Source organism: Balaenoptera acutorostrata, chromosome 15 (assembly GCF_949987535.1).
Source record: "Balaenoptera acutorostrata chromosome 15, mBalAcu1.1, whole genome shotgun sequence".
NCBI classification, from domain to species: Eukaryota; Metazoa; Chordata; class Mammalia; order Artiodactyla; family Balaenopteridae; genus Balaenoptera; species Balaenoptera acutorostrata.
The window spans coordinates 78520464-78545740 of NC_080078.1; the positions used below are offsets into that span (position 1 = coordinate 78520464).

The window sequence follows — 25277 nt, forward strand, 5'->3', positions numbered from 1 at the left end:
AAGCCGGTTCACTTCTCTGGGCCTCCACTTCCCCATTCAAGCGTGATAAGGAGACAAATTCCCTCAGATGGTAGTTATAAGGATGGAATAAGAAGCCTGCCCCTGCTGTTATCATTATGAATGTTGTTATTTTCTGACACAAGAGGAAGAGGTTTCTCCAACCCTGAGATCCCATGCTCTTGGTTTGGGTGGGGCTGGGAGCAGAAGAGAGTGAGGGACTCCCAGAATCTCCTCTCCAGAGGGGCTGGAAGGGCTGGGCAGCCCAGGGGTGGAAGCGGTGTCTACCTTCAAGTCCCACGTCCATGGTGACGCTGAATGTTTCGGATGGGAAAACAGTGCACAGTTTTCCAGAAATGCTTGGACGCCACCTCATCAGAAGAGAACGTAGCCTGGGTCCATTACTCCCCCAGAACCACAGCACATTTTAGGCCAGAAATAATAATAACTCGGCTTGTTACGTGGACGCCAGAGAATAAAAATCTAACTTGGACATATAACTCTAACGGGATGGAGAGTGTGACTGAGAAGTTTCACAGATGAGCTTTCAATACAAGCACGGGGGCAGGGGTCCCCAAGCCTCTTTGCTGAGCTCGGCACAGACCCAGGCTTGCAGACTCGGAGAACCTCAGGAACAATTACTGAGCACTTGCCGTGTGCCTCGACTCATTCCACACGAAAGACAGGCTTGGGAGGCGGTTCTATTGTAAGGCCCTCTGTACAGATGGGGAAACTGAGGTGCAGAGAGGTAGAGGCACCAGCCCAGGGTTGAACAGCTAAGAAGAGGCTGAGCTGGGGTTTGAACCCAGACAGTCAGGAACTGGATGAAGTCCACACTCTGACCCACCACAGCCTTCCTTGGGGAAGGCCGGGAAAAATGTTTTGTGTTCTGCAAAATTAAGTGACCATGTCCGGCTGAGGTCACTGGCTGATGGGTGGGAGGTTGCTGATGAGGAAGTGGGGAGGGGCGTAAAGGCACCCCAGGAAGCGCCCAGTGTCCCTTTTGCTGGATATTTTCTTTCCTGGACTCTTGGCCTGGCTGTTGCTTGGTGAGTGTGTGTGGGTTGGAGGGTTAGTGAGAGAAGGGAGACCCCGATTCTGGTGCTGGGGGGTGTTGGGATCCAAGGTCAGGTCTGCAGCCCAAGGTCCCTTCTGCCTGGGAGGTGCCCGGGGAAGTGCACGGTCTGTCTACACTCCACCCAGCCTCCTGCCCCAGACTTGCCAACTAGGCACGGCCACTGCCAGCACTGCCTCCCCAGGTTGCCAGTTCTGCTTTGTGACCTGGGTAAGCGTAACAGCCTCTCTGAACCTCAGTTTCCTCCCTTGGAACGTGGGGATAACCCCCCTCCCCCCATGCAGTTGGGAGGGATACATGGTTGGGGATGCCACTCTTATTCCCGCTCTTGCTGCCAGCAAGAATCCACGTGGAGTGTCTGCGCGGCCGGGGGTGGGGGGGGACACCCCTGGCCCAAGCCTGGTCGGACGTCAGGCGGGAGGGCCCTTGGTGTCGGCCAGGGTTGGCTCCGGCCCGGCCGCCTGCCGGACGGACGTTGGGGGAGGGAGGCCCCTCTCCCGCCAGACTCCTGAGTCACAGTTTCCCGGCGCTGCCAGCACCACGGGAAAGGGGGGAGGTGGGTGGGGACGGGGAGGGGAGGGGAGCCTGGGGAGTGGGCGGAGAGCTGAGATCCCAGTTGTGGCTGTTTTTGGGCGGGACGGAGAGAAAACCATCTGTCGGGAGCAAGTCAGATACGAAGGGGGTCCTGCGGTGTCAGAGTGGGATCCTTGCACCCCCGTCCTGGGTTATAGGCAACAAACTCAGTCCCTAAATACCCTAACCCCCGTCCCCCATGTACACACATACTACACTCGGCTTCATGACCTTCTTTCTGTTTCTTGAATTTGTAGATCAGGTTCCAGCCTCAGGGACTTTGCACTTGCTAGTTCCTCTGCCTCAAACACTTCAAGGGACCGGCTCTTTCTCAACCCCAGGCTTAGTTTAGATGTCACCTCCTCAGAGAGGCTCTCCCTGACCACCTGAGCTTTCAAGTGTCCTCTTCCTCCTTCCCCTCCCGATTCCTCGAGCTCATCCATTCACTCATTTATCTGCCCCCAGGATACTGAGCACCTGCTGTGGGCCAGGCCTTGCTCTGGGCACGTGGGATATAATAATGAACAGAGCAGCAACCTCCCTGCCCTCATGGAGCTGTCATGCCACCAAGTGAGACAGACCAGCACTGATGAATATGCAGTAACATGGGCTGTCGTAAGGGTCAGGAGGGAAGAATCAGGCACAGGTGGTGGAGCCAGGATGCCAGAGGGAGCGGTCTCCATGTTGGGTGGGGGGTGAAGGAAGTTCTCTCTCAGAAAGTGATGCCACAGAGACTTGAAGGAAATAAGGGAGGGGACCATGTGAGTATCTGGGGAAAGAGTTTTAGGCAGGGGGAACAGCAGGTGCAAAGGCCCTGAGGCAGGAACATGGCTGACATAATCAAGGAGCAACAAGGAGGCCAGTGTGGCTGAAGCAGAGTAGGCGTGGTGGGATGAGGTCAGTGAGGGCACGGAGTGGGCAGATAATCAGGCCGTGGTGAAGATTTGACATTTGCTCTGAGCGAGGTGGCAGCCCCTGGAGGGTCCTAAGCAGAGGGGCAACAGAAGTGGTGAGACATGGCCAGATTACAGGTAGATTTAGGGGGAGAACTGTCCTGTCTCAGAGGCAGATTAGGGAGAAGGCTAGGGAGAGGGAGGTGCCAGGAAAATGCTTCAGTTGGAATCAGGACCCCTCCAACCCTCCAGGCAGACAGGCAGGGTCCCCCTAGATCACCCTTGTCCTGACAGGCCCAAGCCTTGGACCAGGACTCCGCCCCACAAGTGAATTGGGGTTTTCAAGGTCAGGCTTGAATCTGTGTTGGGCAGAGGGCAGTTTCTCACCAGTCAGCCTTCCCCCATGGAGGCTTTTTGGGGAGAGGGGGCGACCCTAAGTCTTCTCTCTTTCTCTTTCATAACCAGGAGGCTAACCAGGGCCTTGGTCAGGTCTGGGAGGTAGCTTGCGGGGAGGGGGCCAGGACCTTTCAGAGCCTTGCAGGCAGGAGAGGTGAAGTAGAAACCACTAGTGAGGGGGAGAAGCAGCCTGTGGCCAGCCCAACCCCCAACTCCCCAGGCGCGCGCGCACACACACACACACACACACACACAAAAGACTTGGTGTCTCATCCCTCTGGCCATAGTCCCTCCACCTCCAACATGATCAGGCCCATGGGATCCTGTCCAGAGCCGTGACCAGTGAGTCAGCAGGAATCACCCCAGACAGGAGCCAGTACCCTGGTGCCCAGACCAGAAACCACCCCTGACCTGTCCAGCTGGACAGGAACAGGGACCTAGTGGGCGGAAAAGCCCTCAGAGCAGGATAGCTGGGGGGAGAGGCAGTGAGGTAAGACCCCCCCAGTCCAAATGCAGCTCTCAGCCACCTGCCCCCGATGGTTCCCACTGGGGTCTGGATAATAGTTTGAAGAGGTGGTTTTGGTTCTTCCGTCCAGTACTGTTGAGGCCTTGAGGGTCAGCCTGGCTTTGCTGCTTTGTGTTGGGTTGTCATGGTGTATCAGGTCCATTTCATTGCAGTTTCCGTTCTACTGCGTGTTCCAGTCTGTTCCAGGACCTTCCATTCCTTTGTATTCTATTGTGTTTGTTTAGTCACGCAACATATGTTTATTGAGCACCTAATATGTGCCAGGCAGTGTTCTAGGTGCTGGAGTTACAACTTTGAATAAAGCAAGATCCTGCCCCAGGGAGTTCACAGGGAGACCAGCAACAAACCAAAGAACAGCATCAGGTAGTGGTGAGAGCAGTGGAGAGGAGTGGCAGCCAAAGGACAGATCATAAAATAGAGCTGAACAGGGAGGGGCTGCTTTCAGCAGTGGGATGGAGGGGGGTCAGGACTGGCCTCACTGAGAAGGTGACATTTGAGCAGAGACCTGAAGGAGGTGAGGGAGGGAGCCCCACACCTATCTGAGGGTCAGGAAGAGCATTCCAGGCAGAGGGAACAGCAAGTGCAAAGGCCCTGAGGTAGGAACTTGGCTGGTGTGTTCAAGGAACAACCAAGAGGCCAATGTGGCTGGAGCAGATAACCAAGGGGACAGTAGGAGAGATGGGGTAGGAGAACAAGTCTTCCATGCATTTCAAGCAATTTAAGTGTTTCTAAGAATATTTTCGCCTTTCCCAACAGATTTATAGCAGCAAACCCCACCATCTGAGATGTGTCTGCCGGTATTATGGTCCAAGCCTTTGCTCTCTGGGGCCTGATCTTGCCAAATGGTCTTCCTGCTGCCTCCCAGAGCTGGGCCAGCTGTAACAGGGCCTGGGACTGGTTCATTCCTTCCTTCCTTCCTTCCTTCCTTCCCTCATGTATTAATTCATTCCACCAGCATTTACTTAGCTGAAACAGTGAGGAGCAAGATAGACACCATCCCTGCCCATGGGGAGCTCAGAAGTCCAAAAGGGGAAGCCATGATGGAGGATCCCCGAAAAAGCTGCAAACCTGGGCTGCCTCTGAAGAGGGAGGTAACACCCACTCCAACAATAGCAATGAGTATCGAGATCCCTTCCTTTTTCAGAGCCTTTATGGGAATCAGCTCATTCATTCTTACAGCAACTCTTACTGTCCCCATTTCACAGCTGGGGAAACCAAGGCACAGGGATATAAAGGGCAGGGTGGGCAGAACCAGGCTTTGTCCTTGGGTACTTGGTTCTAGCCCTGCCCTCTCAATGCATCCCACTGGGGCTGGTCATCGGGTGTGGAGAGAGGGCCCTTGTTGTCCAGTTAATCCTGTTGTTAGGTGTGAAAAAAGATGTTTTTTGTCTTTTCTGGCCCCACTGCATGGCTTGTGGGATCTTAGTTCCCTGACCAGGGATTGAACCCAGGCCTGGCAGTGAAAGCTCCAAGTCCTAACCACTGGATCACCAGGGAGCTCCTGAAAAAAAAATGTTTAATTGATAAATTGTTGCAAGCACAGCCTGGGAATCCACTGTTGGAGGAGTAGAGGGGAGGGATGGATGTGGGGTTATGTCAGATGGGCAGGCTGGGTGCCATCCGGGGAGCCTTCCTGGAGGAGGCAGATGCCAGGCAGCAGGGAACAAGAGGGACAGAGCTCCCGATGGTGCTGGTGGCAGTGTGAGTCAGCTGGGGTGGCCTTGAATGGCAGGTGCCCGTGTGAGTGCGTGTCTGTGATGTGGGCGCCTGGGATGTGTGTCTGTGTGTGGTGTTGTATATTTCTGTGTATCTATGTGTGTCTGTGCATTGGCATTGTGTGTCTGATTTGGGGCTGTTTGTGCTTCTGTATTCATAGGTGTCTGTGGGTGTGTGCAGTGTGTATGTGTGTTGTGTGTCTGGGATTTTGTGTGATTGGATATGGGTGTCACATGTCTGTTTTTTTGATCAGGTGTCAGGTATGTGTTGAGTGTTGTGTGTCTGCTGTGTATTTGGGGGTATGTGTGTGCATGAGTGTATAGGAGAGTCTGTGTTCCTGTGATCATTTTATGGTCTGTGACAAGTGTCTGGGTTCCTGTGGGTGCAAGGCCATGGGCAGGACCCTGCCTGCAGACACACCCCAGAGCAGCAGCAATGCCCCTGCATCACAACAGACAGATCAGGGTGGGGAGGGCTGAGTCTGATCCCCAGGGCAGGAGGCTGAGTCCCCCCAACACGAGCCCGCTCCTCGCCATCACCCAAGTAGCCCCAGAGCAGCAGAAGGAGGCCTCAGGCGCAGAACGAGGGTCAGGGCTCAGCTCACCTACCCTTTCTAGGCCTCGCAGGGTCCCTGTGGAGTCAGAAGCCCCCATGGAAGGTGTGGAGTGGGTACAGTGGACACTTGCAGGCCTGGGAGTGGAGTACTTGAGCAACTTGGGGGCCATGGGGAGCTCTGGCCTCCTCGGACCTCAAGGCAGACCTGAGTTAGTGCACATGTGTGGTGAGGGCAACTACACACACTTAGCTCACACCAGAGCATGGGAGGAGACCGCGTGCTGTTGTGTGCACAGATGACACACACGTACAAAAGGGTAAGTGTGTGCTCCAGGGTAGACATGTGGGCACAGACAGACAAGAGTATGTAGGGACAAATGTGTGTGCAGTGACGACACACGTGCACACATAGACACATAAGTGCACAGGCAGGTACTTAAATGAGTGAAGAGTGGGGCAATAGGGCTTGGTGGGGACTGTGGTGGGCAGGATTCACTGTCATGCAGGAAAGTCGGCCCATTGCCATGGGAAATGGGAAGTCTGGATTTTGATGGAAATCTGGGGCAAAGAATTGAAGTTGTTTCAAACCCTGTGGGAGCCAAAATGACTCCTCTGTCCCTCTGTGGGTCTGGCTTGGTCCTCAGTTTACGGTCTCTGCCTGCTGGCTGAGACTGGGAGCTTGTTATGTGCCCTAGAAAAGTCCCAGGCCTCTCTGTGTTCAGTTGCCTGTGGCTGGGCCTAGGGGAGGATCCATGTGATAGAGGGCTGGGACTGCCTGGGGAAGAGCCAGACCGGGACGGGGAGGCACTGTCCTGCCTGCAAAAGTCATTTCTCACCACCACCTCCACCCCACCCGTCTCCTGGCATCTGTCAGGACCTTGATGGATAAAACATCCTGCCAGTGCTTAGGCCCTCCCCTCCATCCTGAGATAGGCGCCAGCTCTGGACGAGTGGCTCTGGGTGGCAGGGCCGGTGTCAGAGTTGGCCTACAGAATCCCAGAGCGAGGCAGCTCTCAGCAGGCCAGGGTCATTACGGAAGGCTTCCTGGAGGAGGCGGTGGGGCTGGAAGCTGCTGGCCTGGGAGTCAGACACCTGGGCTCAGACTAGACCCCTACAAGGTCAGTGAATATGTCATCTTGGTCACATCTGTGTTCTCAGCTCCCAGACCAGAGCCTGGTACGTAGTAGGCACTCAATAAATTTCTGTAAAATGAAAGAACAGAAAACAATAGCTTGGGACTTCCCTGGCAGTCCAGTGGTTAAGAGTCTGCACTTCCAATGCAGGGGGTGTGGGTTCGATCCCTGGTCAGGGAACTAAGATCCTGCATGCTGTGCGGCATGGCCAAAAGATTAAAAAAAAAAAGAGAGAGAAAACAATAGCTGTAGAGAGCATTTTCCTTATGTAAGAACTGTGAACAACCCTATGAGGTATGTGCTATTATAATCTCCCATTTTATATATGAGGAATCAGGCATAGAGTGGTTAAGCCATTTGCCAAAGGTCACACAGCTGTCAAGTGACAACACGGGGTTCACACCCGGGCATTTCTGCAAAGCATGGTGCACACCACTCTTGAAGGGTTCAATGTCTATCTTTCCCATGGGGCTGTGAAGGCCACAGAAGTGAAGCTTGTCTGATCCCTGCTCATTTATTTTGGCCTGGCACATAGTAGGAGCTCAATAATTATTTGTGGAATAAGTTACAAAAGCCCTGTCTCTTTGAGTGCTCAGACAAGTCACTTCTCTCTGAGCCCCAGTTTCCTCGTCTGTGTGATGGGGCAGTTTGGATGCTGGGAATCTGGGTTCTCCCAGGCCCCTGTCTGGGTGGGCAATGACTGGCCCTGGAGCCTCTCCAACCCTGGATCTCAGGGGTGACCACTCTGATGGTCCCAAACCTGGCAACTCACCCCAGCAGGCAGGTGGAGGAGCTGGTTCTCTGGGCCTGAGGCAGGGCTAAGAACCTGCCAGCTCAAAGCAGGACAGGGCCTGAGCTCACAGGTCCAGCTGCCTAACAGGTTTGAGCTTCCACTGGGTTTAGCAATGCCCCACCTCACCCCCAAGGAAGGAGATCAGAGCCCTGTTAAATGGAGCACCTGCTGAGTGCCGAGCCCATCCTCTGAAACCTGGCCACCAGCCTGGGGAAGTGGGGAGCAGGGCTGTGCCCATTTTACAGATGGGGAAACTGAGCTTCCCAGAGGGCCATCAATTCACCCAAGATCCCAGAAACCAGAACCTCCTGCTCCAGGCTCTTTCCTCTGCCTGACCATTCTTTTTTTTTTTAATTTAATTAAATTTTGGCTGCGTTGGCGTGCGGGCTTTCTCTAGTTGTGGCGAGCGGGCGCTACTCTTTGTTGTGGTGCACGGGCTTCTCATTGCGGTGGCTTCTCTTGTTGTGGAGCACGGGCCCTAGAGCACGCAGGCTTCAGTAGCTGTGGCTCGTGGGCTCTAGGGCGCAGGCTCAGTAGTTGTGGCGCACAGGCTTAGCTGCTCCGCGGCATGTGGGATCTTCCCGGACCAGGGCTCAAACCCGTGTCCCCTGCATTGGCAGGTGGATTCTTAACCATTGCGCCACCAGGGAAGTCCCCTGACCCTTCTTAAGTCAGGGAGGGAGAGGTACAAGAAGGGTCCCCCCAGAGCAGGAGGGGGTCTCATGACCCCACAGTCGTCAGGAATGGCAGGCCGCACCCTCTTTAAAGGCCCGGGGTCTTTTTGTAACCACAGGAGCAGCTCAACCTAATTTTCAGATGAGAAAACTGAGACCCATCTTGTTCTGGGTAGTGAGCACCACTTCTCCCCTCGTCCGTCTCCCAGGCCCTGAATGACCACCCCCCCCCATCTCTCAGACATCCCCCCTCCTGGTTCCCTCCCCCTCACTCTGGCTCGCTGTGCCTCAAACACACCAGTTGTTCCCTCACCTCAGGGCCCTGGCGTTCAGGGGTCCAGCTGTCTGGGACCCACTTTCTCCTCTTCACTTGGCCACTCCTCCTTTTCTAGGTTTCAGCCCAAAACTCTCCTCTTCAGAGCGCCCTGCAATCGACCTCACTCTAAAGTCTCTTCCATTTGTCACCCTTATCACGTCTGAATCATCGGGTTGGTTTCTTCCCTTGCTTGTTAATTCTCTGTCTTCCCACTGGAAGGTCAGCCCCTGAGGACCGTCGTGTCTGTCTCATTCTGCTCTATCCCCAAACCCAGCCCCGTGCCTGACAAATCCGTATCTGCTGAATAAGTATTTTTCAATGAATTTGGACCTGGCTAAATGCCTGATGCATAGTAGGTTTTCAGCCAAGTTTTCAGCCAAATTGAAAGCAAGTATAGTTTTCAGCTATAGTGACAATGATGGACCAAGGAGGGACAAGTTAGAAGAACAGGAAAAACACACACAGTGGGGTTCTGGTCTTGCTTGCTGTGTGACCTTGGGCAAGTGCCTTGCCCTCTCTGAGTCTGGGCCTCCATTGTCCCAGCTGGAATAAGGGATGATCACAGATTGCCTCCAGGGTTGCTGGGAAGCCTAGGAAACTCTGTGAAAACTGGAACCAGCCTGCCTTCAGCAGATGCCCACACGCTCCCCACCCCTGCGCCCTGCGGTTCCCCAGCTGGCCAGGGTGAGCGGGGAGGCGGCCTGCCAGAGTGTGTGCGCAGAAAGATGGAAAACTCCCACTTGCTGCTCTCTCCTTAGGCCAGGGCAGGGGTCCACCTGTCCAAGGTCACAGAGCGCAGACGGGGAGCCGAGGGGGTGGGGATCGGGCGTCCTGGGGTCTCTGAGAACAAACCATCCATTGTAGCCTTGTGGGTGTTGGGGGACTTGAAGGGCCTGAATGAGGGTGAGGAGGCAGGGGCAGGTGTGGGAGCAGGTGTCCACTGTCATCTCTCGACATCACTCCAGGGGGGCGGGGAGTGTCCCCATGCCTGCCCCAGAACCGGCCTGGCTGGTCGGACATCTGTCCTCTGATGCTTTTGTCAGGAGCCATCACAGACGTGAGCCAGGCCCAGGGTGAGGTGGGTAGAGGGGGATGGGAGGATGGGGAGGTAGAATGTGGGAGGGGCCTGAGGGGTGCTGGGGGAGAGGGACCTGGCATAGAATCCCAGCCCTGCTCCTTCAGGCTGGGGACACTGGGCAAGTCATGTCACTTCTCTGAGCCTCTGTTTCCTCATCTGTAAAGCGAGGCTAAAACTCCCCTCTGTGTGCAGCGTCTGTGCCAGTGACTCTTCCAGGCACATGTGAGGGGCAGGGGATGGGAGGCTCTGAGAAATGCTTTGGGGCCTCAGGCTGCCCACAGCTCAGCCCCCTAAAAGAGTTTATCATTCTTTCACCCAAGAAAAGGTTACTGGGCACCTACTGTGTGCCAGAACCATGCTGGGTGCTGGGGACACAGGAGTGAGTGGGACAGAGGAGGTCCCTGTCCTGGGGGGAGAAGGCAGAAAAGCCATAGGCAGAAGAACGAGCAAGAAAATTTCCAGGGACCTCCCTGGCCGTCCACTAGTTAGGACTCCACGCTTCCAGTGCAGGGGCTATGGGTTCGATCCCTGGTCGGGGAACTGAGATCATGCAAGCCACACAGTGTGGCCAAAAAAAACACAAAAACCCCAAAACAAAAAACTCCAGACGGTGATACAGGCAATGAAGAATTAAATGAAGGCTGAGTTAGAGGGTGACGGGTGGGAGCTGCTTTAGACAGGGGTCAGCGAGGCCTCTCTGACAGGGAGGCGACCTGGAGGAGGAGCGGCTCGGGAAGGCTGGTGGGCTCCAGGCAGCCGGCACCACTGCAAGGGCAAAGGCCCTGAGGTGGGACTGAGAACTCGTTTTGCGTTTGCAGAGGAACTGCCAGGAGGCCCCTCCGAGAGGGGATCCGGCCTGAGGGGACCCTCCTGCCCTGTTCCCAGGGGCTGAGGCCAAGGGGCAGGGCAAGGGCCAGGCTGGAGGAAATGGGGCCAAGACCCCGGCTGGCAGACTCTCCTGGGACTCCTAATATCCCGAGTGCTGGTGACAAGACCCAGTCCCAGGTGGCAGGGGGTGGGGGCCTGGGCCTCCGTAAACAGCCATGGCTCGTAAAGCTGATCAAAGCAGCGGGCCTGTCCTAGCCCTGGCCACTTCCTGCAGGGCCCAGAGCAGCCCAGCTTGTGGGAAGCAGCCTCTCAGACTTGCTTTGGGGTCTCTGTGTGGCTAAGGGCAGGTCCCTGAGCTTGTCCAGGACTCAGTTTCCCCACTTACCTCACAAGGAGGGGCTGGGTGGAATCTCTGGACAGCCTGTTTCATTCTATATCTTTGACAAGAGCTCAGCTTTTGGAACCGCAGATCTGGGAGTCTGAGTCCCAATCCTGCCACTGTGTGACCTCAGGCAGTGACGCCCCCCCAACTCTGTCCTCAGTTTTCAGCTGGGGTTCATGATAATATCTACTTCAACATCCTAGAGCATGGAGTTTATTGATGTAATTTGTACTGATAGTTTCTTGCTTATCTAATGGTAATGGTAACGATCCTCAGGCATCCTAGTGGAGGAGCCGTGTCCCAGGCAGCAGGCTTGACAGGTTTGTGGATCAGAGGGTGAGGGTCTGCGCCCCACAACAGCTACTTCTGGGCAGGTCTGGGCAAGGGGTGGCCCCAGAGGCAAGGATTTCCAGCTTGTCTGGGCCACAGCCCAAGGCCCTGGGCAGCACTTCCCAGGCCTCGTGGCCTCCTGGGGCCTGGCCTGGCTTTGGAATCCCGGGGTTCTCACCAGTTCTCTCTGAGGCTCTGTTTCCTCAGCTGCCAAAGAGGGAAGAAAATCCACCTGAGGAAGATTTGTGGTTGAAAACAGACCCAGGATTCTACCATGTCTCCCCACCTCCTCTGCTGCCCTTCTGGTCCAGCCCCATCCTCTTATTGCAGCGACCTCCTCTGGGGCTCCCTGCATCCCCCGCCTCATCCCCCTGCATCCCCCATCCCCCTGCATCACCCTTCATCCCCCTGCATCCCCCCATCCCCCCTCATCCCCCCCGCATCCTCCCTCATCCCACTGCATCCCTCCTCATCCCCCTGCATCCCTCCATCCCCCTGCATCCCCCCCCTCATCCCCCTGCATCCCCCCATCTCCTGGCATCCCCCTTCATTCCCCTGCATACCCCCCCTTATCCACCTATAGTACACTCTCTGCTGGAGAACCTGGGTCAGACCACATCCTTCCCCTGCTCAGAACCCTCCAGGGCTCCCACCCCACACAGAAAGCCCCCCCCACCCCCACGCAGCCCACAGGCCCAGCGTGGCCTCCCCTCACCCTCTCCACCCCTCCCCATCGTTCTCATCCAGCCTCACCACATAAAACTACTAAAGCCCGTGTTCAGACTGCCTTTCCCTGCTCTTATCAGCTTCTAACACACTATATAAAATACCAATTTATGTTGTCTGTCTGCCTCATGTGCATGTCAGCTCCATGAAGGCAGGTTTTTTTTTTTTTTTTTTTTTTCTGTTTTGTTCCCAGCTATATCCCCTGTTCCTAAAAAAACGGTTAATAAGTGTTTGTGGAATGCAGGAATGCATCCTCGTCCAGCTCTGGGAGGCAGGCGCTATTGTATTTTGATTTTATGAAGGAGGAAAGTGAAGTTGAGCAAGGCAGGAAGTTGGTGAGTTGCCCAAGATCTCAGACAGCTGGAGTCAGGGCGATAATAATAATAACAGTAAATAATAATAATACAGCTAAGACATATTGGGCTCCTACCATGTGTCAGGCACTGGGATGTTGGAATAGAAGTGGAAGAAAAGAGCCAGGCACACGGTAAGTGCTTTACATGGGATAACTCTTGGAATCCTCAGTGGGACTCTGTAGTAGGAACTATTAAACCCATTTTACAGATGAGGAAACTGAGGCTCAGAGGGATTAAGTAACAGATCTCTAACAATAATAACTACTATAGCCCCAGTTTACTGAGCTATGCTCTGGGCACGCTTCATATCCGGTATCTCTCTTCTTTACCATGCCTTCTACTGTACTTTACAACAAAGAAGCCAGCTTCTGAGAAGTGTTGTAATTTGGCACTGGTTGTAAGATGGTATGAGAGAGCTTGGGCCCATTTCCCAGGTTCTTCTGCCCCAGGACATACCTGGCACTGGAAGGTGGAGAGGCCCAAATACCGAAGCCCATTGCACATTTGGTGCCTCAGAGCCAGAGGACCTCTCTGGTGCCTTAGTTTCCCTAAGTCTTTTCAGGGTCTGGGGCTCAGGCTGCCCCCCAGCATGGAACTGGCAGGGGTCTTCATTCCTGTTCATAGTTGGGACTCCTGCTTTGTCTAGGGAGGGTCTGAAGAAGTGGTGGCAACTCTACTGTGTGACCTAGGGTAAGTTGCTGTGCCTCTCTGAGCTGCCAGCCTCAACTGACTCCATGGAGTCATGGTTTGCTGAGAAGGAGGCTCTGGGAACTACCCATCCAAGGCCTGGCAGCTGGGAGCACCTGCTTCCTGCCTGGAAGGACCAGGAGGAGCAACAGAGCCACCCTGCTCCAGGCCTGTTTCCCTTCCCACCCTGCCCCCTACTAGAGCTCTGCAAGTCCCCAAGAAATGGGGTCCAGCCCTGTCCCCCATCCCATCCTCCACTATTCTGGCTGCCTTTTCTCACTGGGAAAGAGCAGTAAATAATCAGGAGGCCACATTCTCCAGGCTTCCCAAAGCCGGCATCTGCACCTCTCCTGAATCTGTCTCATTCCACCTTCCCCTGTGGCCTGAAACCGCCCCCTCCCCCCTGCCCCCCCTTCCTGGCATTCAATCCCTGTGATTCAGCCCGTGCCATGGCTCTGCCTCTTCTACAAATTGGGAAAGTGAGGTGCAGAGAGGTACCTGGTGTGGTCCTGAGTCCAAGGAAGCTCCTCATCTTTCCCAGAGGGCCATAGGGATCTTTCCAAAGGTCTCCCCTGTCACACCCTTGCCTGGGGTGATAATGGCTCGTGGGTGGAGCACACTCTGTGTGTACTGTCCCCTACTTTACAGAAGAGGGAGCTGAGCTTCAGAAGGGCACAGCCACCTGTCTGAGGTCATACAGCCGGGAGGTGGCAGAGTTCTGTGACTACAGAGCGGGAGACTGAGGCACCGAGAGGAGAAGGACCTTGTCCAAGGTCACTTAGGCCCTGTTAGGGTCTAGATCCCCAGTGAGGCTGGGCCAGAGCTGGAAGCACTGGATCCCAGGCAAAGCTTTCCCACGGCCCTGGGGTGTGGGTGGGGGGACTGCCTGGCATTTCCTGTTTGGGCAGGACCTGAGTGGGGTGATGCGGGGAGACTTCCCGTGGCCCCTCCCCCTTCTCAGGAAATAATCCGGACCCAGGGGCCAGGCCCCCGCCTTCCCCAGGTTGCAGTGAGGGGCAGAGGCTGGGAGCTGGTGTCCTGGGTTCCAGGCCTGCTCTCTCTTATTGCCTGTGTGTCCTTGTTCCTGTCCTTCCATCCCATCCCAAAGTCTCTGCATCCTTGGGGGGGTCCCCATTCTTATCATCCAATGAACAGACTCAGCAAAAGTCCCAGGCCCTCGGGAGTCCCAAGGCTGTGACCCTGAAGAATCACTTCCCCCTCTGAGCCTCAGTTTCCTCCTCTGTCAAATGGAGTCATTGTGGGGGTGGAATCAGAAGCGCCAGCTCAGCACGTTGGAACTCCACATCCCGGAGGGAGGGAGTCATCCAGGTCTCGACACTGACCTGGCATACGGGTTCCCAGATGGAGAATTGAAGTCGTAGAGGTCAGGGGACCCACGTGAGGACACAGCCAGCTGAGACCTCTCCACTGCCATTTCCTGGGAGGCAGCTATGCAGCGCCAAGAAGGCACACCATATTGTTGGATACTCCAAGTTCAAACTTCAGGCCTGCTATTGTCTGGTTGTGTGGCTTCAGGCAGGTCACTCTACCTCTCTGAGGCTTAGTTTTTTCTTCTGCAGAATGGGAGAAAACTAACCTGATGGCAGGACTTACTGAGCTAATTAAGCACGTAAACCACCCATGGCAGAGCCTGGCACCCAGTAGGCCTTCAATTCATGGTAAGTCTTCTTCCCGGGGAGGAGGCTGGGCGAGGTCATCTTGGCTGTATTCAGTGGGGGAAGGGTCAAAAGTCCCAGGTGGGGTTGCTGGGAGAGTGAGGAGCGGTCACTGCCCCACAGCTCTAGGTAAGCAGGACCCGGCTCCTCTGCATCTCGGCCCCCCTTGGTGCTGCCTCTGCTCTCCGGACCTGACCTGGCAGGCCTTGCCTGCCTCACCCCACCACGCTTGCTCACTAGTGCTCTTCTCCAACCACACCGGCCCCTTTTCAGCTCCTCCATCCTCCAACTCATTGCAGCCTCACAGTTTTTGCACCTTCAGATCTCTCTCCCTGGATCTCCTTTTCCCAGTGTTTTTCCTTCTTTAACAGAAATTTTATTTTTACATTCTATCATTAGAATCTAAAACAGGACCTTGAATCTTTTAGGCATTTAATAAATATTTGGCCCATGAATAAATGAAGAGATTTTGATTTTTGATCTAATATAAGAGTCTTTGTTTTTTAATAGACCCTTTCAACCCATTTACATTTATTGTTTACAGGGATATGTTTGATCTGTGTCATCCTGTATTTTGTTTTCTGTTGACTGAATGATTGAATGAATGAATAAATGAATGAACGAAGCAGAGTAAATTCTAGGTTGCTGGGGTGGGTTAGAATTGGGGTTCTCCAAACTGCCCTGGGCCATTCAGGGTAGGAAGAACATGGAACTGACCCTGGTTCCCTCACTCTTGCAATTATTTATTCCACTGCCCTTAGCCCCCAGACAAGGGCTTATCGTCCATCTCTCCCAGGTGTCCCCCATCCCTTCCCTCCTACCCCCACCTCCCCTCAGGAAGTGCCAGGTTTATGATTCTGGGTTCTGAAGCCAGATCCCCCATTAACAGGAGGCATGGTCTTGACTTACCTCCCGAGTCTTCATTTCCACACTTGTAAAATAGGGGTCACGGTATTAGCTTCCGACAGTGATGATCGTTGGGAGGATTAAATGAAAGAACTTGGGTCAAAGGGCTTAGCACTGTGCCTGGCTTGGAGTAAGAGCTCAGTAAGCATGAGATTTTATTATTTTGTTGTTGTACCTCAGTTTCCTTCAATTGTAAATGAGGCTGCTTGTCATTTCCTTCTAAGTACCTCAGGATCCTGCCTCAAAGTCTGGAGTTGGAGAGCTGTTCAGTCTACACTCTCATCTCCGTCTCCCCAAGCCCGCAGACACGGTCATCTTCCAGGACTCGAGGGGGTCCACAGAGGCCTGACCCACCACCAGGAACTGGGGAGAGGAAACAATACCAGCTGTAAAGAGAAGTTCATTCCTTCCCCCTGGCCACACCAGCATTACCCCATCACACAGATGAGGAATCTGAGACTCACTGGCTCATTTAATCCACAGACGCACCCTGAGCACCTACTGTGTGCAGGCTGTGCTGGGCCCTCTCCCACAGGGCTCACAGCTTAGCGGGTAAGACAGGGAGAAAACAACTCACCCTGTAGAATTTAGATCAAGTGCCTTGCCCAGCCCATAAATGGCTCCCAGAGAACCTACCAGCATCCCTGCTTGTGGGGGTGGACGGGGGACTGTTCCCTTTCCACAAAAGGAGAAAGCCAGGCCAGAGGGGGGCATCCCGTGCAAAGCCTCCAGCTTCCTAGGGGTGTGGCAGCCTTCCTGCCTTTGCATGGCTGGTGCCTCTGCCGGGAAGGGAAGATTCTTCGCGGTCGCCACGGATCCGGCTCTGTGTTCAGGGCGTCACTTCCTCAGAGACCCTTCCGGGATGGGAGGGCAGGGTCAGCGCCCCAGGGTTTGCTCTTGTATAACGTGTGTCCCACTCACTCCCGCGGCTGTCCTCGCTGAGCCTCCTGAGGAGATGCAAACTTTGCGTTGCCCAATGAGCCGCTGCAGGGTCACACCTCCACCAGGAGACACTCCCACCCCCCAGAGGCCCAGCCACTTGCTACAGGTGCCCACGGCACCCAGAGCCTCATCCCCCTGCGCCTTCTCCAGCTGCAGTTCTGCACTTTGTTTGCAGGATGACTGCGTTGGTGACTAGCATCCTGTATATATTTTAAAATTTTTTTTCTCTTTTTTTGGCCACGCCACGCAGCACATGGGATTTTAGTTCCCCAACCAGGGATCAAACCCGCGCCCCCTGCATTGGAAGTGCGGAGTCTTAACCACTGGACTGCCAGGGAAGTCCCAGCATCCTCTTTAGAACATCAGCTCCTCGAGGACAGAGATCTCTGCCTGTTCCATTCACCATTGTGTCTCCCAGTGCCTAGTACAGAGCCTGGCACATAGTAGGTGCTCAATAACTATCTGTGGAAAGAAGGCAGGAAGGAAGGAAAGAAGAAAGGGAGGGAGGGGTTGCAATTCATTTATCCAGTTTTGCATTTGTTTGTTCAGCGAGTACTTATTGAGGGCCAGCTGTATGCTGGTTCTGGGGAGAGAGTGGTGACAGCACAGACAGGTGTCCTGCCCTCAAGGCGCTCGCTGACTTTCTGGTCGCTGTCAGCAATTGTGATATCAGCTGGTGAAGACTATGAGGAAAGGTGGAGCCAGGAGAGGGGCTGCTGGGAGGAGGGGTTGGCTGGCAGAGGCAGGGGTAGGCTTGGGGCTCCCCCCACCCCGCCCCTGCTGGCAGATGCTGGGGCTGTCGTAACTGCGGGCAGCTCGGGTTGCCAAACGCCACCACAGCTGCGTCACCGAGAGCCTGGAGGGCCCAGAGGCTGAGGGGGGCTGGGAGGGGCCCCCTCACCCAGGCTGGTTTCAGCCCCGAGTCAGACAGAGCTGGGTCAAAGGTCAGCCCCGTGTCCACTGTTAGTCACTCTACGTAATGTGGCTGTGTGGCTGCGTGCTGTTGCGGATTGCTTGCGAAAAAAGTCCAGAAATAATGCATGAGGAGCCACATTCCCACCTCCAAGAGAGAAATGAAACGTGCAGAGACCGGGGGAGACCCCACCCTCCCTCCAAAGGTGACTTCATCCTGAATTTGACATCTGTGACCCTGTGTGTGACTGCACAATGTTACCTTCCTGGGCCTACCTCTGTGTGTCCCTGGGCAAGTCACTTAACCTCTCTGGGCCTTGGTTTCCTCACGTGTAAGATGGGAAAGCTAACAGTCCCTCCCTCGGAGGACTGGTGAGAATAAACAAGCCATCTGCGTAAAGTGCTCAGATGAGGGCCTGGCACACAGGAAGCACCACGTAAGTGCTGGCTATGATCATTATTGTCACTGAACACCCAGAAGAGGGGACAGAGAGCCGTCACTTGTGTCAAGGTCACTTCGGGTGGTGCCAGGGTTCACATCAGCGGCTGGCTCTGGAGTGGTGTCGCTCAGGTGCCCAGGCACTAATTCTGGTTCATTCTGTTCCACTTCCTGTTGGGTTTGCCTTTCCCACCAGCTTTGATAAACCAGAGCCTGTGCCTGGCTTGTTCTCTGCTGTCACCCTGCAGAGGGTGACAGCCCAGGGTCTGGAGACTGAAGGATGGGTTTGTGGAGCAAATGAACGGGGCTGTCTCCTCATCTGTATGATGGGTCTTGCAGCCCCAAGGAATGAGAAAGTGCCGAGTAGTGTAGGTGCTTTATAAACCCTTCTTTATTTCCTCCTCTCCCAGCTGTACTCCCCTCCCCCTCCCCTCAGGGCTAGACCTGGACCCCACTCACTTCAGGACAGGCATTCTGCTGACAGATTGCTCCCCACTGACTCATTCATTCATTCATACCTTCACACTTTCAACAAATATTTTGAGCACCTACTGTGCTCCAGTCTCTGCTCTAGGCTCTGGGGATACCGAAACGAATAAAGCATGTAAAAATCTCTGTCTTCCTGGAGCTGATATTCTGTCAGGAGAGAGAGCCATCAGACAACAGTGTGATTCAAGCGAAGATTCACAGGGGCCTGGGCAGCAGGGATCAGGGGAGGCCCTGCCTACCTCAGTCTCGGGGTTTGGGGAAGGCTGTGAGCTCAGACCAGAAGGATGAGGAGAAAGCCAGATGAAGGGTGAGGAGGCTATCCCAGGGGCAGGGACCGGCCTGTGCAAAAGCCTGCGGGTGAGTGGGCATGGCAATTTGGGGACCTACCTGTGGCTTGGCCTGGATGGAGGGGAGGGAAAGGGAGGGTGATGGGGGTTGAGCTGGAAAAGGCCTGACTTGATTTAGGTTTTACAAGGTTTGCTCCAGCTGCAGCATGGAGCTGGGACTGGAGGGGTGAGGCTGAAGGTGGGAAGACTGGAAGGGAGCCTGGAGTCCTGTCCACCCATCAGAGGAGAACAGGAGGGCAGGCTTCATGCAGACCAAGGAACCCTGGATGTGCCGGGTGGGGCCTGGGTTTCCCTGGAAACAGGCCCAGGATGTGGCAGCTGAGGCTTCCTCCCTTCTTCCGGGGAACTGGATCAGGGGTCAGCATCACCTCCGTCCGCCACAGAAGACAATTGGGCAGTGGCCCTCCGCCCTTGCACTGCTCACCCCTGTGACTGGCCAGGCCCTTCTGAGAATGGACCTCCCCCCAGTTCCATGTGGCATGACCTCACACGAGGGTGTTCACGGCACATTTAACACCAGCCCAAGATGGAAACAACCCAATGGTGCATCACCCAAGGCCCCGTCAAAACCACCAGATCCATCCAGACAGCGGACTATTTTGGAACCTCGGGAGAGGCTGGACGGTGAAGGGTTTCAGAGCTCAGACCTGGGAGCCCGACTGCCTGGGCCTGAATCCCTGCTCTGCCAGTCACTGCTGTGTGTCACTGGGCAGGTGCCTTGCCGTTCTGTGCCTCAGTTTCCCCATCTACAAAATGGGGATGATGAGAGTGATAGAACTTCCCAATAGGAGCACTTCACTCTTATGATTCATTAATTAATCCATGTAAAGTACCTGGAACTGTGCCCAGCACATAATAAGTCCTCTAGAAACCTTTGCTGCCATTATTATTATTATTATTACTACTATTATTATTTTTTTATTTTTTGGCTGTGCTGGGTCTTCGTTGCTGCATGTAGGCTTTCTCTAGTTGCGACGAGCAGGGGCTACTCTTCATTGCCGTGCGCGGGCTTCGCATTGCGGTGGCTTCTCTTGTTGCGGAGCACGGGCTCCAGGCGCACGAGTTTCAGTAGTTGTGGTTCGCGGGCTCTAGAGCGCAGGCTCAGTAGTTGTGGCGCACGGGCTTAGTTGCTCCGCGGCATGTGGGATCTTCCCGGACCAGGGCTCGAACCCGTGTCCCCTGCACTGGCAGGCAGATTCTTAACCACTGCGCCACCAGGGAAGCCCTGCTGCCATTATTAATCAGCAATCATATTAACATTATGATTATTTGCAGCAGTAGTGGTAGAAATATGGATTAATCCAAGGGAGAAGTGGCAGGACAGAACGTAAAGTGGGCTGCCGGTTGCAGAAAAAGGCAAGAAGAATAACTAGATAGATGTGTGTGTAGACGCTCACACCACCTCAGAAGGAGCTCCTAGACACTGAAAACATTCGATTTGTCTGGTTGGGGAGTGGGGACCTGCGGGGAGGAGGGGAGGGACACTGACTTTTAGCTCTATGCTTTTTACACCCTCTGTGCTGTTTGAGCTGTGTGTGTGTTTCCTCTGTGCACTTGTATATATATTCAAAACCAAACATGCCAGAAAGCAATTCTGCTCGAGGTTTCCTCCAGGAAGGCCCCAGCTCTCCCCCCCGCCCACCCTCTCCATCCACCCCCGCATCCTGGCCTGTGTGTGGCCCAGCCTCCCCGCTGCCGGTTTTCAGAGCTCTAGGCCCTGGAGCAGGTCCGAGCTGGAGTGCCCTGCAAGAAAGGGGGCTCCTCGGAGACCCCCAGAGCGGCCTTGGCTCCGGGTGGTGCAGGGTGTGGGGTTGGGGGGGCTCCCGACCCACTGACGGGAACTCTGAATACTCCCCAGCCTGGGCCGCTAATCGCTTCCAGATTGGCGGGGTCAGGGCCAGGGCCGCCGCCGCCTGGCTGCATAAACAGCCCGTCGCTCCAGATGGCGGCTGGCTCCAGCCTGGCGAGCAGGTTCACGGGGGACTGGGGGGTGGCAGCAGGTGGAGGACCCCCACCCTGCCTGGTTGGGGCAGGGAGGCCCCCGCCAGCCGGCCTTGGCTGCCGCTCATCCCCACTGCCCTGAGTCAGGATGCTGGGCCAGAAGGGGCTGTAGCAGTTGAACCCATTGCTTGGAGGAGAGAAACCGAGGCCCAGAAGGGGCAAGGGACGGTTCCAGGTTGGTGGTTGACAGAGATGTGAGGCGGGGGCTCCTGAGGGTTGACCCTGGGTTTGCTTGTGTCTGTGAATCCAGCACACAGTTGGGGGCGCAGTAAAGACCCAAGGAAGGAAGGGAGGAAGGAGAGCAGGAGGGAGGGAGGCATTATGGCCTCTTGGGTTCAAATTCTACTCTGGCTTTTAGTCCCTGAGGGAATAAGTTAGTTTTGCTTTCTGGGCCTCAGTTTCTTCATCTGTGAAATGAGGATGGCTAGAGCACAGACCTTGCCGATTGCTGGAACAGTGACCTGGCTTTTGTGAACTTCTGGGCAGTGCGGGCTGTGTACGTTGCAGGTGCTCAGTTCTGTCTTTCTCTCTCCCTGAGCCTCCTTTGATTCCTGCTTCTCCTTCCCCGCCCCCGCCCCCCCCCACACCCCCCAGGAGCACGATAGCCTCCTCTAGGAAGCCACCCTGGCTTCCACTCAGACCTCTTCCTTTGTGCCAGGCTTTGTGCCCTTCCCGTGGCCTCACTCACAGAGCCTCCCCAGCTCCACGCCATGACTGGTACCTGTGCTATTGCCCCTCTGTCAGATGAGGACATGGAGGGTCAGGAGGTACCCATGCTGTTGTCCCTGCCCTGTCATGGAGGCAGCAGGACACGGTGAGGGCCTCACTGCCAGGAAAATGCAGAACTCGGTGTGACTGGAGAGGCTTCACCTGGTCTGAAGTCAGGTAATGTGGCTGCTTCCTGCCCCCACTCACCAACCTCTTGGCACATGAGGTGAGGACCCCGGCCTGCTGCCCCCAGGCAGGTAATGGGTTGTGATCCCTAGGGAAAGGAGTGTGGAGCCCTGGCCTGGGCTCCAGGCCGGCCCTGGATGTCCCTTGGGTGGCTGGGCGGTAGCCTCGACAGCTGAGCAGGGACGCAGCAGCTTGAGTGAGGGCTGAATCCCCCGTTTTTCACCATCTTAACCCTCATACCCAGCACAGAACACCCTGAGTTCAGCTTTGTTGAATGAGTGACTGAGAAGTCACAGTATCAAGCATTTATAAGCCAGGCACTCTTCTGAGCAATTGACTGAGGGTAACTTCCCTTTTATAAAATTTAATTTAATTTTTTGGCCGTGCCATGCAGCATGCAGGATCTTAGTTCCCTGACCAGGGATCGAACCTGGGCCCCCTGCAATAGAAGCGCAGAGTCCTAACCACTGGACCACTAGGGAATTCCCAGGGTAACTTCTTTAATATTCACATAACCTGCTGAGGGAGGGACTATTGTAATTTCCATTTTACAGAGGACAAAACAGAGGCTCAGAGAGGTTGAGTGCCTTGCCCAAGGTCACACAGCTGGAGCTGGGATTTGAACCCAGGTCTTCTAGCTCCAGTACACACACTCTCAGCCACCTGTTTCCCCTCCCAGGGCAGCAGTGAGCCTGCAATGAGTTCAGTGCCCCGCACATAGTAGGTGCTTTCCCACGCTCCCCCCTCCCCCCATCTCCATTGCCCGGCACCTGGATTCAGATTTCGGCCCAGCCTCGAGGTCAGCGGCCCGTTCTGCCCTGTGCCGGGAGGAATGTTCGTGGTGGCCTCGTCCTGGGTCCGAGAAGAAAGGCAGCCTTGTGGGCGAAAGGTGAGCTGCTGGGTGGGCGCGGGGCTGTTTACCCAGTGCCGGGCGTGTGGCTCGGGGTGGCGCCGCTGTCAGCCGCGCCGGCTGCCCCAGGCCTGTGCTGGCCTCCAGATGTGAGCTGGCTCCAGCCGGCCGGGCCCCCCCACCCTGTGCACAGAGGGGCTTTATCAAAAGCGGCTGTGAGGAGGCCCGGGAGGCCGCCTGGCTCCAGCCTGCTGGCTCCACGCCCCGGGCCTGCAGAAGCCCGGCGAGTGAGCTGGAGCTGCTGTGCCCAGGACTTGATCTGCTCCAGCGCCAGCACCTCTGCTCTGCTCGGGGCCTCTAGGGGCCCAGACGAGGGGTGCAGCCCTCTGTTCCAGGAAACCGAAGCTCCAGGAGCAATCTGGAGGGGTGACAATGCAAGAAAACTCCTTTTAAATTAATTTTCTACATCCCTGAGGGGAAAGGTAACCCACACAGAAAACAAAGTACAAAACTCAGTTAAAATTCAAGGGGTGCTAAGTGCATAGCAAAGTGAAGACACTCGTGGGAAGGATAAATTGCAGGTTCAGAACAGCAGTTCCTGTGAGCCAGGAGGAAAGTAACTGGGAGCGGTTACTGGGGTGCAGTTCTCTCCACAGTGTCTTTCTTGGGTTGTGTGGTGAGGGTGTTAGTCTTTATGTTTTCTTTGTTGGCCTGAGCTATTTTGAATTAATAAATAATAATAACTGGAGGAAAAAAAAGAAAGAAAAAACCAAGACTTCTTCCTGCTTCTGACCCTTAGCCCTGCCCCTGTTAAGAGTGTCTTCCAGTACTTTCCAGGGGTTGTCTGAGAATCCACAAACAAATCCACATCTCTTCTCGTTCCTATGTTGTTTTCCTATGTTGTTTTTGTTTTACAAATAGTATCAAGATATACATTGTACAGCGCCAGGCTCTTCACAATATATCCTGGGCACCTCCCTGCAACTTTGTTCTTTTTCACAGCTGCGTAGTATTCCACCATGGGAAGGCACCTCAGCTTATTCTCCAGGCTCCCCTTGATGAACTTTTAGGTTGTTGCCTGTTTTTGCTACCACAGACCATGCTGAGGTTCACCCCCACCCCCATCCATGTCTTTGGGGACTTAGGCAAGTATTTCCTTTTTTTTTTTTTAGGCAAGTATTTTCTAGATGATCAGCTCTTAGAAGAATCTCAGAGGAGTCCTATTTACTCTTCTGAGAGTCGCGCTAATTTGCCCTCCCTGAAGTTTGTTTCCTTGTGTCGGCCCACCAGCGATGCTGCCGACAGGAAACTGAGACCCAGAGCCAGTCAGCTGTTCTGCGGGGTGAGCGGGGGAACAACCTCACAAGGAATCTCTCCTAAAAAAAGACAAGTCAAAACACCCCTTTCTTGGTTTTGTTTCCCTTTGAATGCAAAAGAGAAACATGTTCACTGCAGAAACTTTAGAAAATAAAGAAAACCGCAAAGTTAGAAAATAAAGCCTCCCTCCCCTCGACAGCCACCCCCGCCCCCACCCAGCCCGCCACCAGGGGCTGGATGCAGACCAGGGTTTGGACCTCAGGGTGGGCTGGCTTCCTCTCCATCCCTATGCCTGACTTGCTGTGTGACCTCAGGCAAGTCAATCAGCCTCTCTGGGCCCCTGCGTTCTCATCTGTAACTGGGGCTACCAAGGGCTCCAGCCTTGAAAGGCTGCTGTGAGAATCAGATGAGATCACGTGGGTAAGGGGTGGCCCAGCATAAAGTGCTTCGTAAGGGGAGGCTGTGACAAGTTCTCCCCGTACCCGTGCAGCCAAATCCAGGACTTTCTTTATATTCGGATTTTTTTTTTTTTTGGCTGCACCTCAAGGCATGCAGGATCTTAGTTCCCCGACCAAGGATCGAACCCGTGCCCCCTGCAGTGGAAGGACAGAGTCCTAACCACTGGACCACCAGGGAACTCCCCGAATCCAGGACTTTCTCATTGACCCTCCCCCTCAGTGAGCTCTGGTATTTTATTCCTGCTCCACCAAGGCCCGCAGCCCGATGACTCCCAGGACCCACACGTCCAGACCCAGCTCCATTCCCACCCGACACAGATCACACAGCTCCCGCCTCCGTGCTTCCTGGACCCAGTGGCTCAGCCAGAAAACCCCCATCCAACCTGTCAGCACCTCCTGTCTGCTCCTGCTTCAAACTAGATCCAGAGCCAACGGCTTCTCCCCAACACCCACCACCAGCTTCCCTGGCTGGACTGTCGCAGACCCTTCCTCACAGGTCTCCTCACTTCCCGCCTCGCTCCCTGATAATCTCTCCTTGCAGGCTAACAGGGCGGTTTGCCCCCCACCCCCGGGGGACGTGTGGTCATGTCTGGGGACATTTTGGTTGTTACAACCGGCAGAGGGGATGCTAGTGGCATCTGGAGGGTGGAGGCCGGGGGGCTGCCAAACTGTCCTCCAGCGCCTGGACAGCCCCACGACTGAGAACGATCTGACCCCAACATTAATAGGGCTGAGGATGAGGACCCTGTGTGAGATCCAAATCAAGTCTGTTCTGTGCTCTTACCTTCCACGGCTCCCACCCACCTCATCCAGAGAACAGCCAGAGTCCTCTCAGCGGCCACAAGGCCCCATGGGACATGCTCCATCGCCTCCCTTCCCTCCCGCCCTCCCGCCCTTGGCTCCAGCCACATCAGCTCCTCCCTCTTCCTTGGACCTGAAGGCAACCTCACACCACAGGCCTTTCCTCTGCTTTTCCCAAATGTTCTTTCCCAGCCATCTAACTTTCCCTCCT

At 55.0% G+C, this 25277-nt stretch overlaps 1 long non-coding RNA gene and 1 other non-coding gene across 2 annotated transcripts; one reads left to right on the plus strand and one right to left on the minus strand.

The window, feature by feature from the left end:
• The first annotated feature begins 911 nt into the window (after positions 1–911).
• On the plus strand, positions 912–18634 carry LOC130704903 (uncharacterized). Its single transcript, XR_009005460.1, has 4 exons — positions 912–1046; positions 14615–14713; positions 15841–16168; positions 16809–18634. It is a non-coding gene; the product is annotated as an uncharacterized LOC130704903 (long non-coding RNA).
• Positions 18635–22049: 3415 nt separating this feature from the next.
• On the minus strand, positions 22050–22122 carry TRNAR-UCU (transfer RNA arginine (anticodon UCU)). The gene has a single exon. It is a non-coding gene; the product is annotated as a tRNA-Arg (tRNA).
• Positions 22123–25277: the final 3155 nt, after the last annotated feature.